The 17,978-nt window shown below is 47.0% G+C and overlaps 1 pseudogene; it reads left to right on the top strand.

The window, feature by feature from the left end:
- Positions 1-9,723: 9,723 nt before the first annotated feature.
- Positions 9,724-9,837, top strand: LOC136659620 (5S ribosomal RNA; annotated as a pseudogene).
- The last annotated feature ends 8,141 nt before the right edge of the window (positions 9,838-17,978 follow it).

Raw genomic sequence — 17,978 nt, 5'->3', positions numbered from 1 at the left:
CAACAACTTATGTGAACAGCTCTGATACCTCTGCATTGTTCTCAACTGTCCTCTCTTAACAGAAAGGCCAAGGAGTGAGAATAGATATCATTTCCTGTACTCACCTTCTGGGAAATTGGAGGGAGGTGCCTGGCTTGCTGCCCACACTAAACCTCAAATGCTTGTTTTGGCAACTGGGAGCAAGCAGTGTGTAACTTCTTTTTGGCAGCCTAGTAAAAGTGTGAAATCTGTGGATCAGTCCTGGCACTCCCTTTCTGCAGTGGGGGAAGCAACTGCTTCATGTATATATTGCACAGCCTGATTAGAAAGACAAGTGGGTTGCCTTTTCCTTAATCCAGAAAAGGCACTGGAGGATCTAACCAGGCAAGAGACCATTGCAATGCTCAGTACCATTAGTCCTTTCTGTGCTTCTATAACCCTTCACACTAGTAGTAGGCACTGGGCCACTTTTGAATGGTTCTGGACCTTGAAAGGTACTGATGCTCAAGTTCCACGTTTCACTTCTCAGATAGACTATTCCTGCTCAGAAGCTCTTCTGCAAAAACAAAAATGATCTGCTGGCCAACCACAAGACTGCCCTCAATTGTGTCTGCTGCCTGCTTCTGGGCTTAATCCTCCTCTGTCTGTTGCTCTATAGGTGAACCAACCAGGCTGTGGCCTGCTTTGGAGTTAGTCTAAGAAGGCCTGGGCTTCAGAGCTTGCTCTGCACTTTCAAGAGCTCATTTCTGGAGCAAGGACTTGGCTTAACTCCTGCTCCCTGTTCTTGACTGCGGCATTTGAACTTGACCTCTGCCAGACTTTGATCACAGTTCTGTCTCTGTTGCTGCCCCAGAATTGGACCTTGCCTGTTTTGGACTACATAACCACTTTTGGTCCACTTGGACTGATGACCAGTTCCCTAGGTCTCACAATTGTATTGCTTGGAATTGAGGTTCAGCAAAGCCCTCCTTTCAGTATACATAGACCAGACAGGAAGCTGCCTTAATATAAGGCAGACCACGGTCAGTATGAGTCACACCATTGGTCCATCTAGCTTAGGACTGTCAACACTGACTGGCAGCAGCTTTGTCATTTTTCATGCAGGGGTCTTTCCCAGCTCTACCTAGAGGTGCTGCCAGGGATTGAACTTGGGACCTTCTGCATACAAGTGGCTGCTCTACCACCGAGCTGTCCCCGCCCCATCTTTCCCACCAGGGGTTATGGCAGGAGGTACTTTTGCTCCATAAAACTACTCTGCAGAGTCCTTTAAACTATCAGAGGGTCTTGCAAACATTTAAAATACTGCACCATGCATTTAATTGTGGGGACGTGTGTAAAAGCCCCCAATGGAAGGGCACTTCCTGTGGCAAAAAATATCACGACAAATCCCACCACGGTGACGGATGCAAAAGCAGCCCAACTTTTTTTAAAAAGCAGCCAAGTGCAAGGCTCTTGGTCATTTGAGCAGGAGACAACATGTAAATCAGAAACCCGGCCGAGATCACTTACAGGCGTTGCTATTTTTTGCCTTCTCCCAGGCTCCAGAGGTACCGGAAGCATCTTGCATTAATACTCCGAGTCACTGAAAATGCACAAGAACCCACGATTCTCGCTGAATGCCCGTAGCTCCGCTGACAGCGACGTGGAGCCAGCTAAAAATAGCTGCTTTGATTTTTATTTTTTTTTAACACAACAGGCGAGTTTCAAAAGACGCAGAAATAAATGTAACACTTGCACTTTGCCTGGAAAACACACACCCTCAATATGCCACTGCAAGAGGACAGCATATACACCAATAAAAGGTTCACCTTAAATGTGGTATCAGAGAATCTGATGATTCGCTGGGGGGCAGGAAAGAAAGCAAGGAAGAATTAAAGCTTACCAGGAAACATTAATCATTCTTAAAACAACTGAAGGCTGGGACAAGAGCAGATAACTGATCTATCAGCAGCTTGCAGAGGCAAACATCTATTGTTCCCCAGAGATTTATGGAAGGGGCGGGCACAGAGCCTCTGGCCCTGTCACTTTCTTCAACTCAATAGGTAGGTGGCTGCTTGGATGTGTTCATGGCAGGCTGTCCCCCATCTCTCCTTTTTCATCCCTGGTGCTTTGCTAATTGGCCAGCACTGTTTCGAGCCTAGGCCACTAGCCGCCCCCTCCCCCCCACTGCCACAAAAGTCAATGGGAACAGTGCCATTAATTACAAGAGTACGGAAGGATTGTGTGACATCCTACAGGGGTTTATCACAGGGACACAATGGTTCCTTCCAGACTGAGGCTAATTCCATTGACGGTAATGAGACTTATCAGCACCAATTCCATTTGCGGCTTGGCCTTAATCCGAAACGTCTACAACAGTGAGGCAAGTGACAGTTAAACAATTAAGGGAATCAACTGGCTAACCTAGTTGACCCTGGTCAGATCTTTCCTGAGCCAGGTAAAGTTTGGGAGCCAGCTTGCCTCCAGTCCTTTAATCATCCTATATACCTGTCCGTGCAACGTCAACTACTGCTGCCCCAAAGTTCAGAATTCTGAATTAAGATTTCTGAATTATGATTGAGGCACACATCACTCTTACATTCCCACCTCCCCCAAAAAGTTTAGTTATAGCATGCAACTCAGAGAAGTGTTCCCAAAATGTCTGTGGGCCCAATCCTATCCAACTTTCCAGGGCCAGTGTAGTCTCAATACAGCTCCAAGGTAAGGGAACAAATGTCCCTTTACCTTGAGAAGGCCTCCGTGATTCCCCCCCCCCCCCGCAACAGAATGCAGTGAACACCTCATTAGCACGTCTGAACCAGCGCTGGAAAGTTGGATAAGACTGAACCCTATGTGAGATACCATTCTGAGTGTGGACTTACACTGAAGGACACACTCGAAGAACTAATTCTGGTACAGCTAATTCATGATGATGTGGGACAGTCTGCCATGCATCTATATCAGAAATGAGTGACTGTATTTATTTACTATGATTTGAGACTGCTTTTCTAAATTAAGTCAAAATTAATGTGTAAGATACAAACTCATTGATGAAAAAACATCTTTAAAGAATTAAAATATCTCAAAGCAGCAGGAAAAAAAGGAATCACCAGCAGGTGTAATTTTCACCGAGTCAGGAAGGCCTTATCAAATAGAAAATATTTGGATTCCCTTTTAAAAGCTGCGAATGAAGACTATCACAAATGCAACCCTCATTGGTCTGCTTTCTGAGTGAGCAGACAGTGTATCACCCACCCTCTTGCCTGGCTCTTCATGTGTTTTCTTCAAATGCAGAAGTGTAGGACATCCTATTTGATTTATAGGGATCATGTGAAAGAAGGAGCTCCTTCATTCCTGTGATCCTTTTAAATGAAACTGGAAGTCTGGCTGCTTTTTCCCCCCCTGTAATTGTGCAGAGATGGTGGATCCAAGGCAAAAATCCCAGGTTGTGCCATCCTGAATCAGCAAGTTCAAGAGCCAGGAATCTGAATCTCTGAATTAAGGCAACAGCATCAAAACCACACTCTCAATTCAGAGAAGCTCGATTTAGAGTTCAGGTGCAATTACACCCCTGAACAGGGGCCAAGGTTGGCAACCTTCAGTCTCGAAAGACTATGGTATAAGCCTACAGCACCCGGTATTCCCAGGCAGTCTCCCATCTAATTACTAACCAGGCCTGACCCTGCTTAGCTTCCAAGATCAGACGAGATTGGGCATGTGCAAGGTAACAGTTGTTGCAGGGGCCCAGGAAGCTCTGCAGTACAGTCACAGGGAAATGTATGGCTTAGGACAGGCAAGGTCCGATTTGGGGACAGCAAAGAGGGGGCAGATGTGCGGTCAAGATCTGGCAGGGGTTAAGGTCAAAGGGTTAGCTCACTGTTCAGATGAATACAAAAAGCTGCCACATATGAAGTCAGGTCATTGATCCATCTTGCACATTGGTTCTCAAACGTTTTAGCACCAGGACCCACTTTTTAGAATGACACTCTGTCCAGGACCCACTGGAAGTGATATTATAAACCTGGAAGTGATGTCATGGCCAGAAGTGACACCATCAAGCAGGAGAATTTTTAACACCCCCATACAACAAAATCTAATCTAATTAAGGGCCCAATCCTATCCAATTTTCCAGCACCAGTGTAACCTCAATGCAGCCCCAAGATAAGGGAACAAATGTTCCCATACCTTAAGGTGACCTCTGTGACTGTGTCCCCACCGCAGGATGCAGTACATGCCCCAACAGCATGGCTGCACTGGCACTGGAAAATTGGATAGGATTGGGCCCTCAGTAAATTAAAAGTTTACAAGAAATATAAGGTTAAAAATGTATTTAAAATAAAGAAGAACCCTCCTAACTCTCCCAAGCAGTTGCTGATCTGTTTCAAAAAAATTCCGAAGACATCCCATTAGCTGCAATCCTACCCCCACTTACCCAGCAGTAAGGTTTATTGATTACACAAGCCTACAAAATTGAGGGTTAGAAAAGTTTTTCCCAAACTTTATGGTGGTTTGATAGGAATTTGGGGTGCCGATTCCAAAAATGGCATCTGTTTTGCCCTATCACGTCTAGTTTTGGAGATATAGTATAGCCTCAGTGAATGGTTCAAGTAGCTTCCTCGTGAGGAAGCCATGGTGTAGGGCAGGAGGTCTGGTCTAGAGGGTAGAGCCTCCATTTGCCTGAAGATTAACATCCACAAGGTCGCCAGTACGAGGCCACCGGCACCGTGCGACCTTGAAGCAGCTGGCAAGCTGCAGCTGAGCTGTTCCATCTGCTTGGAGCGTGGGAGGATGGAGGCCAGAATGTTAAACCAGATCGGAGTGTAACAGCTTGAATGTGGTGGTTCTTGAAAGAGAGAACCTTCTTTCAATTTGTAAAAATCCCTGCGTGGATTTAATAAGCCTGCCTGTGTAAACCGCCTTGAATAAAGTCTTGAATAAAGACCAAGAAAGGCGGTATATAAATACTGTATATTATTATTATTATTATTATTATTCCTCATGAGGAGGCTGCTTGAACCATTCACTAAAGAGGTATAAATCTCTTATACCTCTTATAAATCAATAAAGAGGTATAAATAAAGTACAAATCTGTAGAATTTCCTCATATGCAATCATATTTGGTAGCATAAAGTCTAATATAAAATAAAATGCACACTGAAATGGAGACCCAGATGAAATTGGCTCGTGACCCACCTAGTGGGTCCCAACCCACAGTTTGAGAAACACTGATCTAGCATCACAGCAGCAATCATGTTCTGCTTGAAAAATCCCTGGAATCATCTAGTTGGCTAATGTGGAAAAGTGGATGCTGAACTAGTTCGACCTTGATCTAATCTAGCAGGGCTCTTTTGGACCACTGCAATGTGTTGTACACGGGACTGAAACAGCCACATGGGTGTGGGCCCAAGTTTTGGCACAATTCAGAAAGTACTGGGTGTGATGCTGGGTGTGAAGTTCTAAGTGGCACAGGATGCACTACCAGAGGCATTACCTTCTTCCACACAAGCCTGCCTGAACTTGTCATCAGACGCCTCCTCTGTCAGGTGGGTGGTGACAGGGAAGAGGGTGTTCTTGATCACAGCGCCCTGCATATGCATGCCCTCCCCAGAGAAGGTGACCTGGCACCAGCCTTGATGTATTTTTGGCTCTGAGCAAGCATATTTTACTTGCCCATGCATTTCAGTGTGTTTTATAGTTGGTTTTAGTGTTGTGTTTATGGCACCTGCTGGAGTTTATTGATTTCTACGGCTGTGGCTTTTGCGATTTGTATGTCAATTTTTTAAAATAAATTTAAATTTCTAAATATTTTTAATGGGGTCTTATTGCATTCATCTTGGCTTGGATCCAAAGAGCCGCTTGGGCAATGTTCAGTAGGACCTTAAAACAAAAACAACAACAACAACAACAACAACAACAACAACAACTACTACTACTACTACTACTACTACTACTACTACTACTACTACTACTACTACTCCTCCTCGTTGGCTGATCCTCACGCCATGTCACAAACTGCTTTTCAAGCTTTGGGGAACTTTGGTTTTATAATTTTCAATTGCACAGTACCCTGAGAGTTTTGTACTGGAGGAAATTTTATTAATTCTCTCTCTCTCACACACACACACACACATACAAAAGCTGGTGGCATGCATATCACAGGTACCTGAGACAGCCTCACCATGAAGTTGGCTGAAGTGCTTATTTTTTGTGATGCGCTGGGGGGGGGGGGAAGTGGCAGACTGGCAAGGGGGTGCCCCTTATCCCCTGCCCCTTCTTCTTGGAGCGTGAGTGAGAACAGGAAAGGGGACTTTGCTCTTTCGCAGTACTGCTGCTGAGGATCAAGCTAGTGCAGCTGGAGGTGGAAGTCACCACTGTGATCCTTTTCTTGAGTCCAGGTACCAGATGATCAGACTGCTCCTGATGAGAAATGCAGCTTAGCATTATACAGTACGCATAAATGTGTGCACATGCACACTAAGGTATCATGCAGTGTACAGTCCACCCTTTAGCTCCACATCAGCTTCTGAGGTCTATTTTGAATTGCGGATAACTGATTGGAAGATGATTGACAATTCACCAAACTTACCTCAAAGGCTGATGTGGGTGAAATGATGCCTTATTGCTGTTCATGTGCATGCATTGACACACATGCGCACTAAGATGCATCCATCCTTCCATGCAGAGATTTTGCCTGTAGAGACTTTGGAAAGGTGGCTGAGCCCTAATGATCAAAAACTCAAGCTACTCAACCAAGCCATGTTAACAACATACCACCAAAAGGGAAGATAATTCGGAACAAAATAGGGACCTGGACTTCCTGGGGAGAAGTAGCAGAAAATAAGGATGGTTCTTAGTAAACAACTGGAGAGTCTGCAAATTTACACGATAGGAGATGACACAAAAAGGGACCCAAAAAAGGTTCAAATGTGTTGAGGGCAATGATACCTCTCTTGCTCTACCTTCATTGCTCTGAAGGGGGGAAAATATAGATTGTTCAACATGAGTTGCAGCATCTATTAATGACTGTGGAAGCCTAAGATTTCCTTGCCACTAGGAGTTAATTAAAAGTAAAACAAAAAGAAATTCCCTTTTTTAATAAAGGGCTTTGGATGAAGCCATATGTACAGGGACATATTTCCTTCTGTTGTTGCTGTTGCTTTCTGGAGGAGAGAAATAATTAGGCTTGTGACTCTAAAGAGAAATGAAAGATGTAATTAAGAGGACTGACTCCAAGCAAGGCTCCTGGTCAAGATGTGTTTCTTTTTCACTGAGTCCATCCCTTTCCGATTCCTCTCCTGCTCTGTTAACTGGGCAAAGCCCTCTTGTTTTGCTCTTGAAATTTGCCTGACTCAATGCTTGTTGATGTGAGCCTTTCCCCACCGGCAAAGGCAGATAATGATCCCAAACTTGGAGAATATCATCCAGATGTACTCGTCTCCGTACTTTTAAAAAGATACGCACACATCAAAAACTGATGCGCAAGGAAAACCCCAGAGCTCCGTGAAGCTTTGGCCATGTAGTTCTGGCCTGCAGATCATAAATACAATAAATCATCATGTATTTGCTGAAACGGCACAACATCTGCTAATAGATAGCATCTTTTTTTCTGAGTTGACACGCCATTAATCTTACTTCGGGTTCTCAAGAGAAAGGTTGCTTTTCAGACCTGATCTCACTGCTCTTGCCACATCTAGCCAATGGGTGTCCAATTTAAATGGATTTCTGTTGATGTTGAGGGACCTTTCCTGTGGTTTCGCTTCTGATTGGCCAAAGAAGGCAAGTCTGGCGGCACACCAAGACTCCATACAAGAACATGCCAGCAGCCCAGCGCACAATGAGAAAATAGGCATTTTCTCTGTTTAAATGGGCTCAGATAGAGGCAGGATGTACTTTTGATGGACTTTCAAGGCTGTGCTCAGCAATTGCCATAGTGCTGAGTCAGGAAGCATAGCAGAAAGCATTTCAAACAAGTATACTTCTGATTCGGGGCGGGGGGGGGGCTTTACAACCAGCATGGAGACTGGCATCCTGAGCCCAGGGGATTGCAGATGATGGCTGCTCTGATGCCGAGCATCAAACACCCCCAAAACATGGCAGTTTGAATGCAGCCCTTGATGCTCAACTACTGCCAGGTCAAGATAATTATGGTCACTGTCGGGGCCCCTCCCAGATGCCCTGACCCCCGACTTACCCAGGAGCAGCCTCCCCATGCCCAGGGTGGGGAGACTTCCCTACCCTTGAAGGGGGCAAAGCAGGTTGGCTCACCCCAACCAGCCAGAGGGGGCTGTCAGGGCAAACAAGGAACACTACAGGAAACAAGCCAGGAACAGGAAAAGCCTTTTCTGTCCCACCTGGAGGAAGGGGAGGGGCCAAAGGGGGAAGGCTTGCTCCATAAAGCAAGAAGGCCAGGGATGAGAGGCTGTCAGTGTGAAGCAGGGAGCTGTGAGGTCAACAGCTCCTAGGCCAAGTTTGGCAGCTCTGCTAGGGAGGAGGACAAGGGTGCTGGAACCCCCTCCCCCTTCAGCCAATCTGAGGCCTCCCTGGGGGTAGAACAAGCCTGCTCCAGGCCCCTCCAGGGCAGGGACCCTACAGTCACACCCAGGAAGCACCTGGAACTAGAAAACAGTACGAGCTCTGGAAATCCACACCACATCCGCCTGCACTTCCCTTAGCCTCTCCACTCAAGCCCTTGTGAGATGCGTCCAATGGCCGCATTCCAGAAGGGCAGCTTTGTTTGTTGGGTTTCCAAAGAACAGGCATTCAAGAGCTGTTTTCTTTGCTATAGTTCCTGCTGATGTCCACAGGAGCAAAGCGGAAGGAAGTCAAGGCAGAATTGTGAAAAACACACGCACGCAAATCTCAAGCTGCTATCAACTACAGTCCTGCTTGGTTTGATCCTTCTTCCTGTGCTGAGTGGGTGGAAATGGCTGCACCCAGCAAAGGTAATGACAGGGGATGTGATGAAACAGAAGCCTCTGCTGCGGTGTGCTTCATCTATCTCCAAAATTACAGGGTAAATGCAGCTCTAGTAAGTATTGCCACCCCCTCCATGTAACTCCATGGGTGGGCTATTTAATGTTTATTGTTGGACTGCATGGAATGAACTATGAAATTAGGGTTGTGATCCTATGCACACCTCTTAGGGAATAAGACCCACAGAACCTCAGTGGGATTTACTGCTGAGTAAGGGCCAAATCCTATCCAATTTTCCAGTCCCGGTGCAACTGTGCCAATGGGGCATGCATTGCATCCTTTGCTGGGGAGGCAGTCACAGAGGCCTCCTCAAGGTGTGGGAACCTTTGTTCCCTTACCTCAGGGCTGCATTGCAACTGCACCTGCATTGCAACTGCTGGAAAGTTGGATAGGACCTAAATTGGGATTGGTCACCTAAATAGGCTTAAGATCAGGCTGCAATCATGGCCAAACTGTGACTCACAAGCCATATCTTTGACATATAATGTGCAGCTCCTGGAAATATGTTGGCTGAGTTTCTTTTTGCATCACAATTAATATAACAGGTAATTAAGAAATTTTCAAGCTTTGTAATTATTTACCGGGTCCACTGAGAGTCCACTGGATTAAAACCTAAATGTAATGTTCATGGTGAGTAAATGTATTTAAGATTTTTATATTTTTAAATATGGCAGCTCTCAAGCATCTCTCTTGCGGTTCTCAAACATCTGAAGTTTATCATATATGGCACTTACATTAAAGGCCCAATTGTATTCAATTTTCCAATCCTATTCAAAGTGCTGGTACAAATGTGCCAACTGTTACCCTGCACATGCCTGATCTTGTCTGATCTCAGAAGCTAAGCAGGGTCAGGCCTGGTTAGTACTTGGATGGGAGACCACCTGGGAATACCAGGTGCTATAGGCTTATACCATAGTCTTTCGAGACTGAAGGTTGCCAACCATCTGCATCCTGTGGTGGGGAGGCAGTCACCAAAGGCCTCCTCAAGGTATGGGAACACTTGTTCCCTTACCTCGGGACTGCATTGCAGCTGCACCGGTGCTGGAAAGTTGGATAGGATTGGACCCTAAACAAGTTTGGCCACCCCAGCTCCAAACTTTTTAGTAAGGAGTAGGTTCAAAAAATAGTTCACGATTAACCTTTGCTGCCCATCCACCTGAGAAACAGGTGACACAGAAACAGGGTCCGTTTGGGCAAAGTGGCAACACTAGCACCTGGTCATGCTACAAGAGGGAGACTTGGGGTGGATGGATGCAAAGAAACAGATCCTATGCATGTTTACTCAGAAGTCAGCCCCATTCAATTTAATGGAACTTGCTCCCAGGGAAGTGTGCAAAGGGTTGCAACCAAAGGATTGACGCAACATGTAGGAAATGTTCAGTGGGTGTAACTTAATCATAGCATATAGCATTTATGTACTAGGATAGTGTTTGAGACACCTCACAGATATTTCCACAGTATTCATACGACAGTTCCATAAAGTAGGCCAGTGTTTATTTTGCAGATGAAGTTCTGAGGCTGAAAGATAGTGGCACGCCTAAGGCCATGTTGTGAATTCAAGAGGACTTCTTGCTTCACTGCTCATCCACAATATCACACTGCTGTGCAGTGGCATCACCAGAGGGTGACACACTCTGGGAATGACACCACTATTGGGCAAAATTGTGAAAATCTTGGTATTTTTGGATAATATCATGTTATATATCATTCAAAATGGAATGTCATGCACAATGCAATGAAACAAACCGTGTTGACGTATTTGTATTTTATCAAAAGTTGTAGCCCCCCCCCAAAAAAAAACCAGAAAAGGAAAACACAACTGACATGTAACAAATAGTGAATTTTCATAGCTCAAAACTGACCAATGAGACGGATTGTTCCAAGAGCCAATGAAGTGTTATCATTACACAGCAGAGAACCAGTAAGGTGTTAGTATGAGTCAGCAATCATTTCCATGTATCAGAGCTAATATTAGACCTCTTATTCAATTGAGTGAGTGTCATCGAGTTGGTCACTGGTTTTTTGTTGGTTGCTGATTTGTTGGGTGACCTGTATATATTAAAATAAATAGTTAATGGCAGGGGGTACACCAGCCCTGGTAACACTACTGCACTGAAGCTGTGCATATGATATTGTAATTCATTCTGTACGTTCTGATACAGGAGGAAGTCCATCATGGAGGTGACACCTAAGCTCTCACACCAGACTATGCAAACTCTGACGGCTGTGCATAGGGAGGGGCAAGAGCTCAGTGGTGAAACATGTCCTTTGCATGTTGCAAATCCTGAATTCAATCCCTGGCATGTCCAGGCAGAGCAGAGGTTTCCTGCCTGAAATAATGGAGTGCTACTGCCAGTCTGTGTTGGGCACATGGCTTAGATGAGCCAAAGTCCTGACTCAGTACACAGCAGCTTTCAGGATTCTCTGGACTGTGAGCTGGCCCTGCTGAGGGAATCTCCACCTAAGCTATAGGAGCAAGATTGGCTGCACTTGCTAAACTCCCCTTTTCTGCACAATCCAAAGGGACAAGAGCCCAGTTCTCCTTTGCAGCCAGTTTCCCCTGAATACTTTGGCTTTCAAGGCTGACTCAGCATCATGGTGTGTGTGTGCTTATTTCTGGATAAGCATTGGAATTAATTTATCATACAGATGAATCGTTATGCATGTTATTTTTAAGGGTGTTGCTGGAGGATGGCAGCGTTGTGATTTTGAAATTACCGTTGCAGTTATTTCAGTAGAGTAGTAGCTTTAATGGGAGTACAGCAATGCAGTACCATAAAACACATACTCACCGATTAATGGCATCCCACTAAGATGAACAGCGCACCTGATGGGTGGCTTGCACTGCAATCCTATGCACGGTCAGGTTGCTTGAAATCCTGCTGGATTCAATAAGAATCAAGCAGCCCCTAGAGCTGACCTCTTGGAGATAAGATCCAGGGCCAGCCTATCCATGGAGCTGACTGAGGGACTGATCCTATTAGGCCCAGCACTGGTGCCACTGGCACAACCATTGCAAAAAGTGCTGTAAGGCACTTTTGCCCCAGAGTTACAGGCACACCTCTGGTGCTAGGCTCAGTGGCAGTCGGTGTAGGGCCGTGGCGCTGGAGGACAACGCGGCAAGGGCTCTGGTGGTAAGTTTTGCCACCGGTCGGGGGCAGAGTGTTCTGGGCAGGGGGAAGGGTGGGGAGGGGGCAGAACTGGGTGGCGGAGGGCAGGGGAGGGGAGGAGGGGGCCCAGCAGAGGGCAGAGACAACAGCAGGCCCTGCTGCCATATCCTAACCCCCATCCTGGGCAGGAAACCCGACATGGGTCTCCTCGAATCTATGCCGCTGAATAGCAGAATCTGCTCTGCTCAATAGCACCCTGAGGAGACCTGGCAGTGCTTACCTGGACCCACTGGATGCAGCAGTCACTATGTCGGTGTCACTGCATTCCTGGGTGCTGGAGAGGGTTAGGACTGAGCTGTGAGGCAGTAGCCTCAAAGGGCGAATGCTACTCCTCTTCCAGCTCCCTAGATTTAAAAAGTGGAATGGAAGTAATGTGCAGGAGAGAACAGTGGTGGGCTGGAGTGTCCACTTCAAGAGTTAGGTTTTGCTCTCACTAACTAGCCTTGTAGAATTGGCCACTGCCTTACAAGATTCTTCTTATGAGATTTCCCAGCTCTGTTTTATTTCCAGCCAGCTGACACACCTTATTCATGCTGATTGCCCTCAAATGAGCCATCTTCCAAAGCCGTTCCTGCACTTATTTACAGCTCTCACTGGGCTCATATTCTAGAAACACTTATCCTATTAAAGGAGAGCAGCAACAAGTGAATTGCCTGCAATTTCACTCTTGGGTTCCCCAGCATGGAACAAGAAGGGCGGCCCTGGCAACTCCTTGTTTAGGTGATGAGATGGTCTGCAGGACACTGTGTGAGTGGGGCGGGAGAGCACTAATACAGTTCTATATGTATGGACATGCTTGAAGCTAATACTCTTCACCTCCAGCTCAGGTCCAGTGGGGAAGGCCCACAGCTCAGTGCTATAGCACTGGTTCCACATGTCTGAGGTCCAAGGTTCAATCCCTGGTATCTCCATGTGGGGCAGAGAATGTGAAAGACCCCTTTCTGAAACTATTCACAGTTCCTGTCCAACGGAGGCTGCAATCCTAACCACACTTTCTGGAGAGTAAGCCCCATTGAACAAAATAGGACTTACTTCTGAGTAGACCTGGTTAAGATTGTGCCCAGTGTTAGCTATACTGAGCTAGATCTGGGGTGTCAAACTCATTTCATATAGTCAGCCAGGCAGCATTCATGGCGCATGCAGAGGGTTGGAAGTGACATCATTAAGCTGGAAGTGATTTCATTAAGCAGATGATGGCCAGAAATGAAACTCATTAGCTGCAAATGAAAAAAAATGGGCAGATCTTGATCATATTTTCAAGATATGAGAGAGCTCAGTTATCATGCAAGCTGCCCTTTCAGCAGTGCCGCTTCTGCCACAGAGTCACATTGACACTCAGCAGCTGACATAGTGTGAGATGCCCATTCAACAAGAGAGCCCATTTATCATGGGGGCTGGATAAAGAGCTTTCATGGGCTGCATCCAGCCCACATGTTTGACACCCATGAGCTAGAGCAGGCTCAGGGCCCAGTCCTATTCAACTTTCCAGAACTGATGCAACCATGCCAATGGGGCATGCACTGAATCCTGTGGTGGGGAGGCAGTCACAGAGGCCTCCTTAAGGCAAGGGTACATTTGATCCCTTACCTTGGGGCTGCATTGAGGCTGCAGTGTTGGAAAGTTGGATAGGATTGGGCCCTCTGTTTGAAGCAGCCTCCTATGTTCAACCAATCAGAAGAGACAGGGCTGGAAAGAGGCTGGAGGTGGCAGCGAGAGAAACTATGGTTGCTTGCAAGTTTAACTCCTTCCCAGAGACCTTCAGCCTCTCAGCTAGGACCAGCTGAAGGATTCCATGCCTTGTGCCCCTTCTCATGTAAGCCAAACCAAACCAGAAGGAAGACAGAAAGGAAGCGCAGCAGCCCTTGGCCTCCCCACAAAGTCTGCCTAGAGAAGGGGAAGTTGACAAAGTAACAAAAAGAGCATAAAGATGGCAGTAGGCAGGATAGACTTCTCTGGGAAGGGAATCCCACAATGTTGGCACCACAGCAGAAAAGTCCTTGCACTCAACAGGCACTTACACACTCACCTACCAAACATCACTTGGCAGGGAAATCCAGGATGGGACCTCAGGAGCTGAACAGAGAGGAAATGAGTGGGAGAAGACACCTCCCACCAATATTCTGCTTATCTCTTTGGAGCTGCTAAAATCTGCTGGACATAATTCATTTAATAATTTATAACTTTGTAATGGGTTATTCTGAATGTTGTTCTATACCAGGGGTCGGCAACCTTAAACACTCAAAGAGCCATTTGGACCCGTTTTCCAGAGGGAAAAAAAACCTCAGGAGCCACATAAGAACAGCCCCACTGGATCAGGCCATAGGCCCATCTAGTCCAGCTTCCTGTATCCCACAGCGGCCCACCAAATGCCCCAGGGAGCACACCAGATAACAAGAGACCTCATCCTGGTGCCCTCCCTTGCATCTGGCATTCTGACATAGCCCATTTCTAAAATCAGGAGGTTGCGCATACACATCATGGCTTGTACCCTGTAATGGATTTTTCCTCCAGAAACTTGTCCAATCCCCTTTTAAAGGCATCTAGGCTAGACGCCAGCACCACATCCTGTGGCAAGGAGTTCCACAGACCGACCACACGCTGAGTAAAGAAATATTTTCTTTTGTCTGTCCTAACCCGCCCAACACTCAACTTTAGTGGATGTACCCTGGTTCTGGTATTATGTGAGAGTGTAAAGAGCATCTCCCTATCCACTCTGTCCATCCCCTGCATAATTTTGTATGTCTCAATCATGTCCCCCCTCAGGCATCTCTTTTCTAGGCTGAAGAGGCCCAAACGCCGTAGCCTTTCCTCCTAAGGAAGGTGCCCCAGCCCCGTAATCATCTTTGTCGCTCTCTTTTGCACCTTTTCCATTTCCACTATGTCTTTTTTGAGATACCCTTTTGACATCTAAAATAAAGATAATACTGCATATACAGTTTTTTTTACCTTTATGCTCTTATAGGTCCCATTTTTTTAATGTAGCCCCCTCTTGTAGCTTTTAGTTAGTTTTGTCATACATTCTTGTCCTGTGTTTTCAGACGCCGGGTCCTCTATGGTGTTTTGCCTGATTCCAAGGCCATTCTCTGCCTGGTGAATTATGCCCACTTTAAGCAAATTAGCTTCCCTTCTTTCCCCCAACAAATGACCCTGGTTCTGCCCTGCAGTCCTGCTGGACCCCACCTCCAGGGTAGCTCACCTGTTCAACCTGCAGAGGTCCTCTCTCCTGCCAGCAGCCTCCCACCACTACAGCAGCCCCTTGGTCCTCAGCAGGTCTAGGGCACAGCAGCCACACACCAAACTCCAGTGTCTCCAGCAGTCCATTAGTCACAAAGTCAGTCAGAGCAGCCAGGGCAGAGTCCAAAGTCAATAAGCCAAGTCACAGTCCAAGATCAGATTCCAAAGTAAGTCAGTCAAATCAGTCAGAGTGTCAAAGTCAATAAGCCCAGTCACGTCACGTCTGCAACCTGCACTCCTTCTACAACCCACATCCCCTTCCTCAGGTGCCCATTATATCCCTGAGGACCCTATTGTCTTCAAGTGGCTGCAGCTGTGCAGCACACTCTGCTGGATGTCCAGGCCTTACCCTTAAAGGGGCCACTGCTGATACCACATCTACCTCCTCACCAGATCTTCCAGGATTCCAATACATATGGTGGTTATGACATCTGCTTATCTTACATGGATACTAAAGAACTCCCCCCACCTTCCAGAGGCACTCTGCTGGAAGGAAAAAAGGACACAGACTCCAGAGGTGGGGAAGAGAAGAAGGGGGGGGGCAGCCACAGGCCAGCTTCTGCCCTGCCTGCCCTCCTTCCCTCAGGTTGCAACCCTCTACACAGTGCCCTGGGAGTAAGCCCCATTGGCTACAACGGGACTTCTGAACAGACAAGTTGGTTGGAGCTCTCAGGTTGCAGTCCTCTCCACACCTTCCTGGGAGGAAGCCTCACTGACTACTTGTGAGTAGACCTGCATAGGAGGGAGCTGAGGCTGCAGCCCTCCACACCTTCCTGGGAGGAAGCCTCACTGACTACAGTGGGGCTTACTTGTGAGTAGACCTGCACAGGAGGAGGCTGAGGCTACAGCCCTGCACACCTTCCTGGGAGTAGCCCAGGGACTACATCGGGGCTTACTCTTGAACAGACCTGCGCGGGCTTCCACTCACCCGTCCTTGCACTTGAGCAGGCTTCAAGGCTGCCATCCCAGGCACCCTTTCCTGGGAGTAAGCTTCATCTGCTGTAATGGGACTTACTACTGAGTAGACACACAGGATGTCTCCTCTGCTGTGGAGGAAAAGCCTCTCCTTGCACTGAGTGGGGACCTGCTCAAGGAAAGACTGGCTGCAAGGGCTTGCAATGGCTGAGGAGGAGGGCAGCTCAGGATTGGCTGGTGATCAGCCAGTGAAGGGCCCTGAGCCATTCCAACAGAAAAAGCCAGGAGCCTGCTGGATGCTGATTGGCTGAGCCTGCTGGAGAGTTGGGGAAGGGAAAAACAGGAAGCTTAAGCCTGCAGAGGGGGCAAAATTGAAAAGGGAAACCAATGAGGGGCAGGTGGGGGTGAAGGGAGAGGAGGGCAGTGAGCTCAGGTGGTGGAGGGAAGCAGCCTGCCCTCCCAACACAGGTGCCTCCTGTTAACCCCTTTGCCACTTTCACCCGGAGGAGCCGCAGCAGACAGCTGAAAGAGCCGCATGCGGCTCTACAGCCGCAGGTTGCCGACCCCTGTTCTATACCTTTATTTATGACTGCATAACCTGGTATAAGATGCTTCCTGGTAGGAAGTGGAATTACACATTTTGGCAATGTCTAAAAACGCAGCCCTATTTTTTTAAAGGATTACACACAATATGTCATTTGGTGTACTCCTAACCGCAGGGGAAATGTTACAGACCTGTACTTTGAACAAGCTACTATGTATATCCTTTAACAATGATGGTCAATGGCACTTACTCCTGGTTAAGTGCGGGTAGGATTGCAGCCTGGGGTGGTTAAAAATGTTCCTGCTTGGTGATGCCACTTCTGGTCATGACGTCACTTCCGGTGGGTCCTGACAGATTCTCATTCTAGAAAGTGGGTACCAGTGCTAAATGTGTGAGAACCACTGCCTTACTGAATTCACCTTTGTGTAGTAATATGATCAGGATGTGTAGCATTAGTATGAAAAAAGTGTTGTTGCCTTTATTTCGGGATGCTTCGTAATTTATTACGAAGATTAATAAAATGTGGTTGGTATTTATTTTTACAAAACTCTGAATATAGGCAGGGTGGACAGGGTGATGGGGGAGAAAGTCTCAAAGCAGCCGAAGGCTTAAATACTTTGCTGCATAGCAAAAGCTGTCAAATGCAGACTTCTCCCAGGTAAACAGGGGAGGATAGCTCTCAGAACAAATTGCCCCTAGACCCGCGGCAGGGCTTTCGGCCATATTTCTTCACAGTATTGATCCCTGTTCAATATTACTCAGCCACTGTGAAGGTGTGCCGAGAGAGTTGCTTGAGATAAGGAATGTTCAGCGAGGGAACAATGGGGGACTTGTTCAGATTGGGGGCAAGGGACATAGCTCAGTGGTGGACACGGCCAATCCATCAATGAGGCTAACTGAGGCAGTTGCCTAAGTATCTCCACTGTACCTCATTCTCCCACTCCACGTATTAAAAAAGAAGGGAAATGAATAGAAGAGGAAGTGTGGAGGAGAGGAGCGTGGTGGGCTAGAAGGCATCCCCTCTCCTGCCCACTATTTCTTCTGCTCTTTCACTATTTCATTCCCCTCTTCCTTTTAAAAATCAGGGACTGGAGGCCAGCCCAAGAGCAGAAACAGAGGGCAGCTGGTGTGCCACCAGATAATGGATAATAAAGCACACTGCTTCCGGCCCCAGGAAGACTTGG

The sequence above is a fragment of the Tiliqua scincoides genome, chromosome 8 (assembly GCF_035046505.1).
Source record: "Tiliqua scincoides isolate rTilSci1 chromosome 8, rTilSci1.hap2, whole genome shotgun sequence".
Classification (NCBI taxonomy): domain Eukaryota; kingdom Metazoa; phylum Chordata; class Lepidosauria; order Squamata; family Scincidae; genus Tiliqua; species Tiliqua scincoides.
Note: the sequence above shows the minus strand (reverse complement) of the source record. Positions and strands in the feature narration are given on the sequence as shown.